The following is a 17,900-nucleotide window of genomic DNA, read 5'->3' on the forward strand; positions in this document are numbered from 1 at the left end:
ATCTGCTCATCTTCCACTTCTCGGATTTTGAATAGTGTACAAATTCTTTTAAACGTACGAAGGTGTTCGTTAGGATCTTCATTCGGTGCACCACTGAATTGGCATTGGTTAGTTACCATGTGTAGAATTTGTCCTTTGATTTCATAATCTGGCGCATTAACTTCTGGCTTAATAATGGCGTGACCTTGGCCCGTGCGTGTAGCTCTCATTCGGTCTTCCATACTTATAGGTTCTAGATTTTCCATGATTGGAAGTGTTGTATCTGAATCACTAGAGGTTTCTGATTTAATGGTTTCTTCCTCAACAATCTCTGTTTGAATGATTGGTGGTTCCGGAGGAATAATTAATGGATCAGGGTCTCGGAATTGTCCCTGAGTATTCTCCGGATTCTCAATTGTGATATTGGTTTCAAAAACTGGATTATCGGAAATTTGAGTTGAAGTACTCGGTCGACTTGATGACGAGTCTAAAGAAAAATCAACGGCAGCTATATTTGTTAAACGATGTCTTGATCGAGTTACAGGTGGTGAACGTACAAAAGGTGGTGAACGTCTTGCTCGGTGCATTCACTGAATATCCTATTAGTTTTAAAAAGAAAAGAAAAATTATAATAAGTTATCCAACCAATAGACTTTTCTGATTTTGCCCACGTTTCGAATAGCCAAAAGATGCAGCAGAGGGGCAGGATTCGTTTGGTCTCAATATAATTGAGGACTGTTTGGCTCCAATAACCCGGTCCACGTACAAATCCAACTATTACTACGAACCAGAAAATTTTGATGTCTATCAATTTAACCACTTAAAATAAATTTTCGTAATTTTAAGAAATTTAGAGAAGAAGTAGAAAAAATTCTAAGTCCTAAAAACTAGAATGACGAGAAATAAGAAAGAAATAGATTGCGCGTCGAAAAATGTCGAAAAATAAAAGGTCGAAAAATAGGCGTCGAAAAATAAAAATAAGAAAGTAGCGCGAAAAACGGCGTCGCAAAATTCTAAAGCACCTAAATCTTAGTCTAAGGAATAAGCACTTAAGGGATTTTACGGCAAAGCCTAAAAATTCTAGAAATAAAAATAACTATGGCAAAACTAAACTTAATACTAAAAATTGTAACTATAGTCTAAAAATATAAAGGTAATAAAACTTAAAAAAAAAAATTATAATTTATTATATTTTTTAAAAAAAAAAAATTTTTTTTTTAAATTTTTTTTTTAAAATTTTTTTTTTTTTTTAAAAACGAATTTTTTTTTTCTTAAAAAAAAACGTTTTTTTTACAATTTTTTTTTTTTAAAAAAAAAACGAATTTTTTTTTTACAAATTAATACTTTTTTTATAATTATTATTTTTTTTCAAAACTTTTTTTTTTAATTCATTTACTATTCATGAATAGTAAATGAAAAGAAATTAATTAATTTACTATTCACATGAAAGCGACATGATAGAAATTATTAATTACAAGTTACATAATATACCCCTGAAGTATTTAATAAATACGACTTTTTAAAACTTTTACGATTCAAAATATATTCTAAAATATTATTATATTATTATATTTTATTTCAATATTATTATATTATTATATTCTATTTCAATATTATTATATTATTATATTTTATTTCAATATTATTATATTATTATATTTATTAAATTATTATTATAATTAAAAATATAGCGTTTTAGCGCTCCCCGGCAGCGGCGCCAAAAACTTGGTGATGTAGCGTGAGGGTACGAAATAGTATTATTTTTACTAGGAAATACTACAAAATATGACACAAGTTTTAATTATTTATAGAGTGGGATATACCTAAACCTTGCTACAACACTATAGGCAGTGTACCTAATCGTAGAGTAGTGTAGTTTTTAGTAAGTCAGGTTCGTTCCACAGGGAGCTGGTGATACTTACTATATTTTTAACAACTATATTTATACAAAATATATATAATTATATAAGTAGTAATATTATTATAAAAGGGGGGTTTTACCGTTTAATGACCGGTTTGTCGATTCTATATTTTAAGCGCAAAGATAAATGACGATAATTAAAGTGCGTAAAATAATGACAATAAATAAAATGACAGTAAATAAAATTGCGAGTAATAAAATGACAGTAAATAAAGATACGATGAGAAATACAATAAAAGAATTATACTTATTTAAACTTCCGTAATCATGATGTTTGACGTGTTGATTTTAATTTATTACCATGGGTTAATTGTCCTTTGTCCTGGTTTATTTGATACGTCTATCTGGTTTTTGTCCATAATAGTCCATCGGTCATAAATATAAAGTGCGAGTATCCTCGTCAAATTACCCTTATACCCGAAGTCAAATATTCCAACTGATTAAGGATTTAAACTGTGACGCAGTTATCACTTCTGTCAACAATTACACCAGTTATCACTGTATGTAATCCACCCCTGTTTTAATTAGTTTATGAATATTAATTCATCCACTTGATCAGAATGAATAATCAATTACCCAACCCAATTGATTAATTAAATGATTATAACAGATTCCATATGAACGTCACTAAATAGGACAACCATAATCATTATTAATTATTAGGTTAATTAATTTGAAGATAGGTTCGACAGACTCCAATGAGTTGTCACTCAATTAGACAATACCCCCCATCTATTAATAGTCAATAGTCCAATTTCCACAAGTGTCGGTCTTTTGCCCAAACCTTAATTATGGTACAAAGCCCAATTACCCAATTTTAGTAATTAGCCCAACATCATGATTACTTCGTTTTAAATAAGCATAATAATAACTTAGCTACGAGACATTAATATAAAAAGGTTGAACATAACTTACAATGATTAAAAATAGCGTAGCGTTACACGGACAGAATTTCGACTTACACACTCAAACGATCTCTATCATAAATCTTATTATTATCATAATTTAAACTTAAAATTAAGATTATTGTTATATCTTATTACATTAACATTATGATAGAGATTTTTAGATATTGATATTGATAATAGATATTTGATCGGTAGAAAGATGATAGAAAAAAAATGATCGAAAAAGGTTCTTTCCTTAGCTACGTAGATCGTTCCTTTTATAGGCGAAATTATAAATTGAATTTTCATTTACGACCCCTGAACTATGCTCAATTAACAACTTTTTATTATTTAATATTATTCTTATTATGAATTATTTAAATATTATATTTTATTCTTGTGCATAGTTGACTCGTAATTTTTACACCGTTGCGTCGAGCGCTGAAAGTTGGTTCATGCCTCGGTTCCGGATTTTCGAACGTCCTTTCGTACAATTTTATATTGTGTACTTTGCGTTTTGTAACTTGTACTCTTGTCATTTTTAGACGTTCTTCATCAATAATTTGAACCTTTTTGATTGTATCTTGTACTTTTGAGCTTTTTGGACCTTTGCGTCTTCAAATCTTCGTTTTCGCCTTTTGTCTTCGCACTTATTTAAAATAAACGAATATTACTCGAAAATGGAACAATTGCAACTAAAATCTTGTCTTTCTTGGGGGATTTTGCTATGAAATATATGTTCCTTTTTAGCCTTATCAAGTACTTTATTTAGAACCGATAGTTTGTTATAAGTAGATATTTTTCTAAGTAATGTTCATAATAATAATATTGACCTAAATGAAATTTTAATATATATAATAACTTTAATAAAAAAAATGTTAATTTTTGATAAAAAATAGTTTTAATAAAAAAAACAGTAGTAATAATCTTATTAATGACAAAAAGGATAATATTGCTAATAATACTTATGTTAATAATAATATTAATGATAATAACTTAATACTAATACTAATGAAAATAATAATAATAATAACACAATTAATAATAAGAATGATAATAAAATTAACAATTATGGAACTTCTACCTCAAAGGAAATGGATTTTACAAAAAATTTGTCACCAGCCAGGATTGATCCTAGGACCCCTCGTTTCTACAACCAACACCCACCCATTCGTTTGTTAAAGTTTTTCTGAGTTTAATTCCCTTTAAATGTTTATAACCCGTTTCTTATCTGTTTCTCCTTTCTCCTTCACAATTCGAACAGCAAATAACATAATCCAATCAACTCAGCGAATTATTCAATTGTTCTAAGATTTTTAATTTAATATAAACGATTTGTTTCGGGTGTTTGATATTAACAGAAAACGTTTTAAATAAATAAAAAAAAAACTTGCTGTATCGTGTAAAAAAAAAATTTGATGAACTCATCATCTGATTTTGAAATTGAGAACGATTTGTAATAAGGTTACAACACAAATTGTATTTCAATTTATCCCTAGAAACTTTTCCAGTCATCAATTAATCCAAAAGCTTTTAAACAAATTCGAATTTCTCAAAACCCAATTCGTTTGACTTTTTAATCTATAACTTTGACTCAAGAATTGATAATCAATTTGATAATGTGTAAACTGAAAACTTGCAGATAGTTTAAGTAATATAATTCTAACCTATCTGCATTTTTACTTTTTGAAATTGATTTGAAATTGTGATATTGGCAAAATAGAAAACGAACAGGGTACCTGTGCATCTGTTTATCAATTCTTTTCTGCTTCAAATCGATATATATTTGCTGTTACAGATGTTTGTGATTGATAGCTTATTAGCTGTAAAGGATTGATTAAATAATGAAAGTGATTATTGATTTTTCTAAATCAGACAACCCCGTACATAAAAATTAAAAAAAAAAGCTTGAAACAGATGGCAGAATGATTTTGTTAATTTCTGTTTTGGAATGAAGTAGTTGATCAATTGAATTGATAACTTTAACAGGAGGATGGTGACTTACACCTGATTACATAAATAGACAAATAATTTATATTTGTATTCGTAAATATATATATATATATATATATATATATATATATATATATATATATATATATATATATATATATATACTAATTCGTAGATGTATCTGTTTTATATATACAATTCATAAATTTTGATAGTTATCAAATATGAATAAATTACCATTATTAATTATTAATAAGACTAATAATCATATTACTACTAATAATTATATAAGTTGTATTATAATAACAATTATATTAATTTTTAATAATTTTAGTATTAATAATATTACTAACCTTATTAATAATACTAGTGGTTATGTTAATGATAATAATACATAATAATAATGATATTAATAAAGATAACAATAATATTATTAACAATTTAAATGTATCAAAATTTATATCTATATATTATAATATTATTCATATTATTGAGATTAGTATTAATATTTACTATTTATTTTAATATTGAATGTAATAATAAAAATTTTAATGTAGTACTTATATTTTAACTTGAAATTACGTATATATTATTAGTTTTGTAATATTTCACATACATTATATATTAATATTTAAATATTTAACAATATTCATATAGTAATAGTTATGTATCGAAATCATATATATATCCAAACTACTATATATATAATTATGTTTTGAATATCAAGTTTTTATTGTATATCATAAATTATCTTATGTTTTTACTTCCAGAACTAAATCGTCTAATGTTTCATTAATGTATTTCAAGTTATAATGTTATCATATATATATATATATATATATATATATATATATATATATATAACTGATTATTCGTGAATCGTCGGGCATAAGTCAGAGGGTAAATGCATTCATGTAACTGTTCCAAAGTTTTCGAGACTCAACATTACAAGCTTGCTTATCGTGTCGGAATAATATAAAGATTAAAGTTTAAATTTGGTCAGAAATTTCCGGGTCATCGCAATAGATGACAGCAAGACCGCGAGCCAAATAGAAAGGCAAAAAAATTGAATACTGATAATTGATTCCGCGTAATTTATGGCTTTTTATTTTATTTATTTTATATTTAATTAATATTAATAATTAATAAATATATTAATAATTATATTAATAATAATATTAATAATAAAAATATCAAAATAATACTAATAATAGTATTAATGATAATGATAATAACTTATATCTTAATAATAATAAAAATAATAAATTTTAATAATAATGGTCCTTAATGATAAATGGTAGTAATAATATCTAATAATAATACTAATAATAATAAAGATATAACAAACTTACATGTTTTAAATTTTTATATCTATATATTATATATTATAATAATATTAATAATACATATATTAATATTTAATGATAATAGTGAAAGTAATAATAATAGTATTAGTATAGCATTTATATTTTGATATATTAATATTACATATTATGTATTATTTAATACTTATATAAAAACATATATTTAATATTTATACATTTTATCGATATACATATAATAATATTTATGTTTATACATCATATACATATTCAAATTACTATATATAATTATGTTTTACATATCTAGTTTTATTACTTAGATGAATGTATTAATTATATACATTAAAACAATTAAACTCAAAGTATAACCTTATTCAATTAATACTTTGTTAATCGTTGACAAATTATGTATATTCAACCTACTTTCTATATTTGAATAAACAGTTTTAAATAATAAGTTTAAGTATTCTTTCTAAATCACATAATAGTTCATTAATATATTTATAATATATAATTTATTTACATGTATAGTTATTTATATATACATTTCTATTTACGATAAAATGGTTCGTGAATCGTTGGACACGGTCAAGGTTAAATGAATCCGTGTAAACAGTTCAAAAATTTTTAGACAACATTACAGATTTTGCTTATCGTGTCGGAAACATATAAAGATTAATTTTAAATTTGGTCGGAAATTTCCGGGTCGTCACAGTACCTACCCGTTAAAGAAATTTCGTCCCGAAATTTGAGTGAGGTGATCATGGCTAACAATAAAAATGTTTTCATGACGAATATGAGTTGATAAATAGAGTTTTATCATCATTGAGTAATATTGATAAAATAATTCGATTATTCAAAGCGTATGAGTGAAATTATCACAAAAGAGTGAATTGAAGAAATAAGGTTTCGTCTTAACTTTTGACGTTGTCTTGGTTGAATTCCAGAATTCAAGGGATTTAAAGAAAACCGTCGAAATCTAAAAGATTTGATTCTTCAGCGAATGAGGAAATTAAGATCTCTATAATTAAATACGGTGATCTGCTTCGATTACTCTGTCTGATATTCCCATTATAAATTAAACTTTTTTCGTTCCATTATTTTCACCATTCCTATACTTTCTTTCTTAGTTCATATATCCAAAATATTGTGAAAATGCTTAATCCAGTTCTAATCATTGTTCTTATTCTGACTATCGCAACAATCATTCTCCTTTTCCAACTTCCCCCATAGGAATATGTTTTCTTCTACTTCGCCCTTGGGGTTATAGTGTTTTTAATTCTCCCGTGTCTTTATGTTGCGATAAACATTGATATACACGGTTTGTAATTTATGTGTTGTTATCGGGCTTTATATTATCCTTTAAATTTTGGAGCTCTTTGCTTTTGTTTCTTCTTCCCGACTTTACGTCAAGCGAATAATGGTCCAGAATTCGTAAGTATGGAGTTTCGAATAAACTTAATGTTCTAAACAAGAAAGAACGTAATCGCACGATTTGATTTGTCAAATTACCTGAATCACTGAGAATAGAACTATCAAGAATATATTTTCTTGATATGTTCAGAAGTTAAGTAGAATGAAAGAGTTAGGTAACATGACACATGATGACGTTATGATCTGTGAATCATCACGTTCCATTAGAAACTCAGCATGACTTATTGTAATATAATCACGTTGATCAAGTGTCATTATATTATACTAACTCATGCTTCAGTTCCCAACACTACTTCAAAAACATTCATACCTTAAACTCGAAGGTTTAAGAATTTAGAAACTAAACAGTTTTCTTTCTGATGTAACACTGATATCGCGAAAAGATAAATGATTTCAGATAAGAATAGTTATGAAAATATCTTCAGAAATATGGAGGATATTTATAATGGAAGATACGATGATATCTTAGAATATCTAATATCGATGGATGATGAAGAAGATTTGTCCTTAAAGATTTAGAGTCAGGAACAAGTGATAATGCTAAAAACGAACATATATTTCATAGCATTATCCCTCAAGAAAGACAAGCTTTTAGTTGCAATTGTTCTATTTACAAGTGATATTCGTTTAAATAATAAAAGGTGAAGACAAAAGATAGATTCGACGAATTGAAGACGTAAACGACCAAAAAGCTAAAAAGTACAAAGTACAATCAAAGTGGTTCAAATTATTGGTAAGAAACGTCTCAAAATTACAAGAGTACAAGCCGCAAAATGCAAAGTACAAGATATTAAATTGTACGCAAGGACGTTCAAAAATCCGGAACCGGGACCAGAGTCAACTCTCAACGCTCGACGCAACGGACTAAAAATTACGAGTCAACTATGCACATAAATATAATATAATATTTAAATAATTCTTAAAATTATTTATATATTATATATATATTTATAAACCGTCGACAAGATGCAAACAAAGACATGTGAGCTCTCCCAGCTAGCCATGCGATTGCATGGCCTGGAAGAGTAAAATTCATGCGATCGCATGGCCCCATTTTGAGGGTCAGGTCCTATAAATTCGCAGTTTTGGTTGATCAAAATCACATCTTTTTATTCTCCTCAATCTCAACGTATATATATATATATATATATATATATATATATATATATATTATAATTTTAATTTTAATTTTAATTTTAATAATAAGGGTATGTTAGCGAATGTTGTAAGGGTGTAAGTCGAAATTTTGTCCGTGTAACGCTACACTATTTTTAATCATTGTAAGTTATGTTCAACCTTTTTAAATTAATATCTCGTAGCTAAGTTATTATTATGTTTATTTAATGCCGAAGTAATCGTGATGTTAAACTAAATATTAAAATTGGGTAATTGGGCTTTGGACCATAATTGGGGTTTGGACAAAAGAACGACACTTGTTGAAATTAGACTATGGGCTATTAATGGGCTTTATATTAACTAAATGATACCTCGTTAATTTAATATATAGACTTATAATCTGACGTATTTATATATAACCACATACGCTTGACTTGGTACGGTGGGCGGGATATCTATAAATACCAATAATTGTTCATTTTACCGGACACGGGATTGGATTAATAGTTAATGGACTAGTTAAAACAGGGGTGAATTACATTCAAGGGTAATTGGTATAATTGTTAACAAAGTAGTAAAACCTTGGACTACACGCAGTCGATAACCTGGTGTATTCATTAAAAAAAGTATTAAGACCTTGTTACAATTCGAATCCCCAATTAGTTGGAATATTTGACTTCGGGAATAAGAATAATTTGACGAAGACTTTCGCACTTTATGATTATGACTGATGGACTATTATGGACAAATCTGTATGGACATATCGAATAATCCAGGACAAAGGACAATTAACCCATGGTACTAAACTAAAAACAACACGTCGAACATCATGATTACGGAAGTTTAAATAAGCATAATTCCTTTATTTCATATTTAATTGCACTTTTAATTATCGCACTTTTATTTACTGTCATTTTATTTAATTGCACTTTTAATTATCGTACTTTTTAATTATCGCAATTTTATTTATCGCACTTTTATTTATCGCAATTTCATTATTGTTATTTACTTTACGCTTTAAATTAAGTCTTTTATTTATTTAATATTTTACATTAGGTTTTAACTGCGACTAAAGTTTTAATATCGACAAACCGGTCATTAAACTGTGAAAACCCCTTTTTTATAATAATAATACTACTTATATATATTTATATATTTACAATTATAGTTTTAAAAATATAGCGTTAAACTTGGCGAGTTCCCTGTGGACGAACCGGACTTGCTAAAAACTACACTACTGTACGATTAGGTGCACTGCCTATAAGTGTTGTAGCAAGGTTTAGGTATATCCACTCTATAAATAAATAAATAACTTGTATAAAATTGTATTATATTTAATAGTATTTCCTTATAAAAATATAACTATTTTGTATACACCTCTACGCACATCAAGTATTTTTGGCGCCGCTGCCGGGGACACTAAAACGCCAAAAGCGCAACGCTATAATAAAAAAAAACAAAAAGATTTTTTATTTAGTTCTTTTTATAAAAATACGTTTTAAATATTAAAAATACAAAAAATTAAAAAGAAAAGAAAAATAAAAATATATATATTTTTAAAAGATTGATAAAAATATATAAAATTATAAATTTTCTATTTTTATTTTTAGTTTTTAACAATTAAGTTTTTATTTACTTTATATAAATATTCTATATATTTAAAACAGAAAAAAAAAATCGGCCCGAGAACTGTAGCAGCCCAGATCCTGGCCCGAAACCCTAATCCATGCGACCGCATGGATTTAAAATGCACAGACCATGCGATCGCATGACTGGCCCTGACACGCAAGGTTTGACCTACAACAGCATTAATTACGGGGTAATTACTATTATTATTAATTAAAACCCTAATTAGGGTTAGTGTATTTAATTAGTTTTTATTTTAGTTTTAGTATTTAATTTGTATTATTTTGTTTAATTAGTTTTATTAAAATTAAAAAAATTAATACTTTCATAAATAAATAATATAAAAATAATATTTTTATAAAAATTGTACTTTTTACAACTTTAAGTTTATTTTTATATTTTGTATCTTTTTATTTGTTTTAGCGTAATATTTGTATTTTTTTTCGTTCGTAATTAGTTTTAAGTCATAGTTTTTGCCATAGTTATTTTCATTTCTAGATTTTTAGGCTTTGCCGTAAAATTCCTTAAGTGTTTTTTTCTTTAAACTAAGATTAGGTGCTTTAGAATTTTGCGACGCCGTTTTAAGATTTTAGTACCTTTTAAGTTATTGCCGTTTTGGATTTAGAATTCCTTTTAAGCTTTAATATCTTTAGACGCAACTTTTAATTTTTAGTTTTTAGACTTTTTAGTTTCGACGCTCTACTTTCTTATTTTTATTTTTCGACGCCTATTATTTTTCGACCTTTTATTTTTCGACGTTTTTCGACGCGCTCTTTTTCTTTCTTATTTTTCGCCGCTCTAATTTTTAGGACTTAGAATTTTCTATTTCTTCTCTAAAATTTCTTTAAACTTCAACGAAAAAATCATTTTAAGTGGTTAAATTGATAGACATCCAAAATTTTCTGGTTCGTAGTAATAGTTGGATTTGTTAGTGGCTGAGTTGTGAGCTTTCAATTTAAAAGGTTCTGGCTCCCTGCTACATCTTTTGGCTATTCGAAACGTGGGCAAAAGCAGAAAAGTATATTAATTTGATAACTTTAATAATTTTTATCTTTTATAACTAATAGGATATTTAGTGAATGCACCGAGCAAAACGTTCACCACCTTTTGTACGTTCACCACCTGTAACTTGATCAAGACATCTAGCCAATATTGTCGCCGTTGATTTTTCTTTAGAATCGTCATCTAGTCAACCAAGTACTCCAATTCAATTTTCTGATAATCCATTTTTTGAATCCGACCACACAATTGAGAATCCGGAGGATATTCAGGGACAATTCAGAGATCCTGAACCATTAATCTTTCCTCCGGAACCACCAATCATTCAAACGGAGATTGTCGAGGAACAACCTATTAAATCAGAATCCTCAAGTGATTCAGATTCAACAAATTCAATCATGGAGAATTTGGAACCTCTAAGTATGGAAGACCGAATGAGAGCTAAACGCACTGGCCAAGGTCATGCAATTACTCAACCTGACATTAATGCGCCAGATTATGAAATCAAAGGACAAATCCTACACATGGTAACTAATCAATGCCAATTTAGTGGTGCACCGAAGGAAGATCCAAATGAACATCTTCGTACATTTAATAGGATCTGCACTCTATTTAAAATAAGAGAAGTGGAGGATGAACAGATATATCTCATGTTATTTCCCTGGACTTTAAAGAGAGAAGCCAAAGATTGGTTAGAATCGTTACCTGAAGGGGCGATTGATACATGTGACGTTTTAGTTGAAAAATTTCTTAAACAATTCTTTCCGGCATCTAAAGCCGTAAGACTTCAAGGAAAAATTGTTACGTTCACACAAAAGCCAAATGAAACTCTATATGAAGCGTGGACAAGATTTGGAAATTTATTGAGAGGATGTCCGCAACATGGTTTAGACACCTGTCAAATAGTACAAATATTCTACCAAGGATGCGACATCACTACAAGAAAAGACATCGATATAGCAGCTGGTGGTTCCATTATGAAGAAAACCGCAACTGAAGCTTACAAAATTATTAATAACACTGCTTCCCACTCACATGAGTGGCACCAAGAAAAAGATATCGTTAGATCATCTATAGCAGCTAGAGCCGATTCTATCCATGACTTAGATTCTATTTCTGCAAAGATAGATGCTGTCGAGAGACGAATGGAAAATATGACTAAAGATATTCACTCAATACGAATTAGTTGTGAGCAGTGTGGAGGACCACATTTGACAAAAGATTGTCTCAGTATTGAACTAACAATGGAACAAAGAGAGAATGTTTCATACATAAACCAAAGGCCTGGAAATAATTATCAAAATAATTATCAACCGCCAAGACCGATCTACAATCAAAACTAGAATTATAATCGAAATGTTCCATACAACAATCAACAAGGTCCTAGAAATCAACAAGTATCCAATAATACTTACAATCAGCAAAGACCTATATTTCAAAACAAACCACCACAAACCGATGATAAAAATCCAAATTTAGAAGATATGATGTCGAAGCTAGTTGAATCTCAAACGCAGTTTTTCACATCTCGGAAACAAACCAATGAACAAAATGCTCAAGCATTTAGAAATCAACAAGCTTCTATTCAAAATTTGGAACAAGAAGTAAGTAACCTAGCAAGGTTAATAGGTGAAAGAAAACCGGGAAGTCTACCTAGTGATACAAATGCTAACCCTCGGAATGAAACAGCTAAAGCCATTACCACAAGAAGTGGTATTACACTTAAACCACCTGAAATACCTGTAATTTCTGATGAAGCTATTCCTACTCCACAAGAACCACAATCTGAGCAAGATAAGGAAACAGAACTGGTAGTTGAAAAGGTTAATGAAGATAACACAGTTAAGGCAAAACCTTATGTTAAACCATACCAACCACCACTTCCTTACCCGAGTAAAATGAGAAAAGAGAAACTTGAATCCGAGCAATCCAAATTCTTTGATATGTTTAAACAAATAAATGTCAATCTTCCTTTCATTGATGTAATTTCAGGAATGCCTAGATATGCTAAATTTTTGAAAGATCTAATCACAAATAGAAAGAAAATGGAAGAACTCTCGGCTATTACTATGAATGCTAATTGCTCTACAGTACTATTGAATAAGATACCAGAAAAATTATCAGATCCAGGAAGTTTCACAATTCCATGTTTTCTGGGTAGTCTTAGTTCAATAGAAGCATTGGCAGATTTAGGTGCTAGTATAAATTTAATACCGTATTCACTATACGCTAAACTAGACCTTGGAGAATTGAAACCAACACGAATAAGCATACAACTAGCCGATCTGTAGTGACCCGAACTTTTCCATGTTTATATATATATTAAATGAAATTGTTATTTACATGATTAAGTGTTTCCAACATGTTAAGCAATCAAACTTGTTAAGACTTGATTAATTGAAATAGGTTTCATATAGACAATTGACCACCCAAGTTGACCGGTGATTCACGAACGTTAAAACTTGTAAAAACTATACGATGACATATATATGGTTATATATATAGTTAACATGATTTTATTATAAGTATGTATCTCATTAGGTATTTTAACAATGAGTTATATACATAAAAATGAGACTATTAATTTAAGAAACTCGAAAACCATATATATAACGATTATCGTTATAACAACGTCTTACTAGGTACATATGAATCATATTAAGATATTAATACACTTGGTTAATTATGTTAAATGATAAGTAAATATATTATTAAGTGTATTAACAATGAAATACATATGTAAAAATAAGACTACTAACTTAATGATTTCGAAACGAGACATATATGTAACGATTATCGTTGTAACAACATTTAACTGTATATATATCATACTAAGATATATTATATATCATAATATCATGATAATATAACAATTTAACATCTCATTTGTTATAATAAATAATGGGTTAACAACATTCAACAAGATCGTTAACCTAAAGGTTTCAAAATAATATTTACATGTAACGACTAACGATGACTTAACGACTCAGTTAAAATGTATATACATGTAGTGTTTTAATATGTATTCATACACTTTTGAAAGACTTCAAGACACTTATCAAAATACTTCTACTTAACAAAAATGCTTACAATTACATCCTCGTTCAGTTTCATCAACAATTCTACTCATATGTACCCGTATTCGTACTCGTACAATACACAGCTTTTAGATGTATGTACTATTGGTATATACACTCCAATGATCAGCTCTTAGCAGCCCATTTGAGTCACCTAACACATGTGGGAACCATCATTTGGCAACTAGCATGAAATATCTCATAAAATTACAAAAATATGAGTAATCATTCATGACTTATTTACATGAAAATAAAATTACATATCCTTTATATCTAATCCATACACCAACGACCAAAAACACCTACAAATACTTTCATTCTTCAATTTTCTTCATTTAATTGATCTCTCTCAAGTTCTATCTTCAAGTTCTAAGTGTTCTTCATAAATTCCAAAAGTTCTAGTTTCATAAAATCAAGAATACTTTCAAGATTGCAAGTTTACTTCCAAGTTTTCTAAATCCATTCCAAGTAATCATCCAAGATCAAGAAACCTTTGTTACTTACAGTAGGTTATCTTTCTAATACAAGGTAATAATCATATTCAAACTTCAATTCAATTTCTATAACTATAACAATCTTATTTCGAGTGGAAATCTTACTTGAAATTGTTTTCGTGTCATGATTCTGCTTCAAGAACTTTCAAGCCATCCAAGGATCCTTTGAAGCTAGATCTATTTTTCTCATTTCCAGTAGGTTTATCCAAGGAACTTGAGGTAGTAATGATGTTCATAACATCATTCGATTCATACATATAAAGCTATCTTATTCGAAGGTTTAAACTTGTAATCACTAGAACATAGTTTAGTTAATTCTAAACTTGTTCTCAAATAAAAGTTAATCCTTCTAACTGGACTTTTAAAATCAACTAAACACATGTTATATATCTATATGATATGCTAACTTAATGATTTAAAACCTGGAAACACGAAAAACACCGTAAAACCGGATTTACGCCGTCGTAGTAACACCGCGGGCTGTTTTGGGTTAGTTAATTAAAAACTATGATAAACTTTGATTTAAAAGTTGTTATTCTGGTAAAAATGATTTTTATTATAAACATGAAACTATATCCAAAAATTATGGTTAAACTCAAAGTGGAAGTATGTTTTCTAAAATGGTCATCTAGACGTCGTTCTTTCGACTGAAATGACTACCTTTACAAAAACGACTTGTAACTTATTTTTCCGACTATAAACCTATACTTTTTCTGTTTAGATTCATAAAATAGAGTTCAATATGAAACCATAGCAATTTGATTCACTCAAAACGGATTTAAAATGAAGAAGCTATGGGTAAAACAAGATTGGATAATTTTTCTCATTTTAGCTACGTGAAAATTGGTAACAAATCTATTCCAACCATAACTTAATCAACTTGTATTGTATATTATGTAATCTTGAGATACCATAGACACGTATACAATGTTTCGACCTATCATGTCGACACATCTATATATATTTCGGAACAACCATAGACACTCTATATGTGAATGTTGGAGTTAGCTATACAGGGTTGAGGTTGATTCCAAAATATATATAGTTTGAGTTGTGATCAATACTGAGATACGTATACACTGGGTCGTGGATTGATTCAAGATAATATTTATCGATTTATTTCTGTACATCTAACTGTGGATAACTAGTTGTAGGTTACTAACGAGGACAACTGACTTAATAAACTTAAAACATCAAAATATATTAAAAGTGTTGTAAATATATTTTGAACATACTTTGATATATATGTATATATTGTTATAGGTTCATGAATCAACCAGTGGCCAAGTCTTACTTCCCGACGAAGTAAAAAAATCTGTGAAAGTGAGTTATAGTCCCACTTTTAAAATCTAATATTTTTGGGATGAGAATACATGCAGGTTTTATAAATGATTTACAAAATAGACACAAGTACGTGAAACTACATTCTATGGTTGAATTATCGAAATCGAATATGCCCCTTTTTATTAAGTCTGGTAATCTAAGAATTAGGGAACAGACACCCTAATTGACGCGAATCCTAAAGATAGATCTATTGGGCCTAACAAACCCCATCCAAAGTACCGGATGCTTTAGTACTTCGAAATTTATATCATATCCGAAAGGTGTCCCGGAATGATGGGGATATTCTTATATATGCATCTTGTTAATGTCGGTTACTAGGTGTTCACCATATGAATGATTTTTATCTCTATGTATGGAATGTGTATTGAAATATGAAATCTTGTGGTTTATTGTTACGATTTGATATATATAGGTTAAACCTATAACTCACCAACATTTTTGTTGACGTTTAAAGCATGTTTATTCTCAGGTGAATACTAAGAGCTTCCGCTGTTGCATAGTAAAGTAAGGACAAGATTTGGAGTCCATGTTTGTATGATATTGTGTAAAAACTGCATTCAAGAAACTGATTTTGATGTAACATATTTGTATTGTAAACCATTATGTAATGGTCATGTGTAAACAGGATATTTTAGATTATCATTATTTGATAATCTACGTAAAGCTTTTTAAACCTTTATTTATGAAATAAAGGTTATGGTTTGTTTTAAAAATGAATGTAGTCCTTGAAAAACGTCTCATATAGAGGTCAAAACCTCGCAACGAAATCAATTAATATGGAACGTTTTTAATCAATAAGAACGGGACATTTCAGTTGGTATCCGAGCGTTGGTCTTAGAGAACCAGAAAATTTGTATTAGTATGTCTTATCGAGTTTGTTAGGATACATTAGTGAGTCTGGACTTCGATCGTGTTTTCTTTAAAAATGATTGCTTAACATTTTTGTTGGAAACTATATATTATTAACATGTATATATTATGTGATATATTAATATCTTAACATGTTTGATATTGTGTGATAGATGTCTACCTCTAGCACAAATCCCATTGACTCACCTAATAATAACGAAGAGTCGAATATATATTGGACTGATTCACAAGTTCCCGAAGAAGAACCGGAAGAAGAATCAGAACCGGAAGAAGAATCAGAACCGGAAAAGCAGGAACCGGAGGAGGAAATAGAACCGGTGGGGGAAATAATAAAACAGTTAAGTAAAAGAAAATCCTCAACCAACCGACCAAGGTTAATTATGGTCAACGGTGTTTCCACCAAGGAAGCAAAATATTGGGAGGATTACCAATTCTCCGATGAATCGGATTCCGACGAGAATTCCGATGATATTATAGAAATTACCCCAACTGAATTTAAAAAGGCAAAAGAAAATAATAAGGGAAAGGGCATAAAAATAGAGAAATCTAATTCCAACCCCGATGAACTTTATATGTATCGTCAACCCCCGAAGCCCTTAAGTTATAACAATTACCCGGGAACCTCTAAACCACCAGGTTTTTCTAAACCGTTGTGGAAAACGACAGCTCGTATTAGGGGAACATCATATATCCCTAGAAACTTGGCAAAACGAACCAAAACCGAAGAAGAAGAAACGAGCGAGTTGGAATAAGATAGTTGTATTCGTGTGGTGTAATATATGTAATATAGTGTGCTTATGCTTTATGATATATGTAAAAATTGCTTGTATTAATAAGTATTTTTTTTATGAATCTAACTCTTGTCTATTTTACAGTAT

The sequence above is a fragment of the Rutidosis leptorrhynchoides genome, chromosome 2 (genome assembly GCF_046630445.1).
Source record: "Rutidosis leptorrhynchoides isolate AG116_Rl617_1_P2 chromosome 2, CSIRO_AGI_Rlap_v1, whole genome shotgun sequence".
Taxonomy (NCBI): Eukaryota; Viridiplantae; Streptophyta; class Magnoliopsida; order Asterales; family Asteraceae; genus Rutidosis; species Rutidosis leptorrhynchoides.